The sequence below is a fragment of the Poromitra crassiceps genome (assembly GCF_964638095.1).
Source record: "Poromitra crassiceps genome assembly, chromosome: 23".
In the NCBI taxonomy this organism is placed as follows: domain Eukaryota; kingdom Metazoa; phylum Chordata; class Actinopteri; order Beryciformes; family Melamphaidae; genus Poromitra; species Poromitra crassiceps.
Window position 1 is genome coordinate 18,811,603 of NC_139639.1, and position 1,799 is coordinate 18,813,401.

The window sequence follows — 1,799 nt, forward strand, 5'->3', positions numbered from 1 at the left end:
GTCAACAGATTATATGAAGATATGCAAGGGTGGTAAATGCAGTATGACAATGTTGAAATGTCACACGGAACCCATCATTCTGCTCCAATGGGGGAAGATGTATAAATTGTGCTTTATTGAATCTGTCAGCGTTTGTTTTTGAGAATGTCCAGAGAGGCAGACATCTCATTGATCAATCTAAAGATAACCTTTTTTCTTTATAAAACATTCATTTGCAATGCAGCCGTGTTCCAAAACCCCAACAAGTCTGCATGACTTGTCACAGAATCATCCAGGCAGATAAGTAAGGGTTAATGTACGACGAGGTGTCCATTATCACTTTTTAAGGGACGACGTGGAGGCGTGAACCGTCCGAGGCGAAGCCGAGGACGGTTGCCTCCGCGAAGTCCCTTAAAAAGTGATAATGGACACCTCGAAGTGCATTAACCCGCTTATACCATGGTCACTTGCCAACAAAACAATAAGACCAGTCATTTATATTTCCATGTGTAATAAATAAAGCAATCTAAATGGCTAAATGTCTGTTATTCATACTGTAAATCAGTCTTCCACGAAATAAAATAGTCCCTCCCACCTCCACCACCCGCTCCGTTTTAAAGCCGACTCAAACGTTAACTTTATTACAGGAATGCAGGTTTAACGATGTTTTGCGTTCTACATTAAATGAAGACATTACCGTTTGGCAGCTTGCTTTATTTTGTATGATAGATACGTATTGGCCAAGTATATTAACATTTAAGAGCGAAGACTTTCAGGAAGTGAGAGTGAGAGAGCAGCGCCCTGCGTGTGCTGCTGATGTGGTGAAATGCAGAGAGAGTTGTCTCTCTCTCTCTCTCTCTCTCTCTCTCTCTCTCTCTCTCTCTCTCTCTCTCTCTCTCTCTCTCCTCTCTCTCTCTCTCTCTCGTGCACGAGGGAAATCTTCTCTTTCTCGCTGAGAAGAGCCTGGTGACGCGAGGTTAAAAATCTCTGAAACGAAAATCAAAATTGTAAATAAGAGTTATTTTTGATAAACTGAGCACACAGGGGTGATTTAAATACTTACTTTGACCGAGTCAATTTTTTTCTCAACATCCAAAATTGTCATATTAACCCTTAACGGGGGTATAGAGCTCAAACTGCTCTCCTGATAACACTGATGAAACTATGGCGCATTGATATGAACGGTGAACAGACCATTTAGCTAGGTGTCCATTATCACTGTACAATATCACTTTTTAATGGACACCTTGCAGCCAATCAGAATCGAGTATTCACTCAGACCATGGTATAAGTAAGGGTTAATGTACGACGAGGTGTACATTATCACTTTTTAAGGGACGACGCGAGAGGCGTGAACCGTCCGAGGCGAAGCCGAGGATGGTTGCCTCCGCGAAGTCCCTTAAAAAGTGATAATGTACACCTCGAAGTGCATTAACCCGCTTATACCATGGTCACTTGCCAACAAAACAATAAGACCAGTCATTTATATTTCCATGTGTAATAAATAAAGCAATCTAAATGGCTAAATGTCTGTTATTCATACTGTAAATCAGTCTTCCACGAAATAAAATAGTCCCTCCCACTATTCCACCACCCTCCGTTTTAAAGCCGACTCAAACGTTAACTTTATCACAGGAATGCGGGTTTAACGATGTTTTGCGTTCTACATTAAATGAAGACATTACCGTTTGGCAGCTTGCTTTATTTTGTATGATAGATACGTATTGGCCAAGTATATTAACATTTAAGAGCGATCGAGTTTCAGGAAGTAACACAGAGCAGCGGGGGCTGTATGTGGTGACATGCAGAGAGAACTCTCT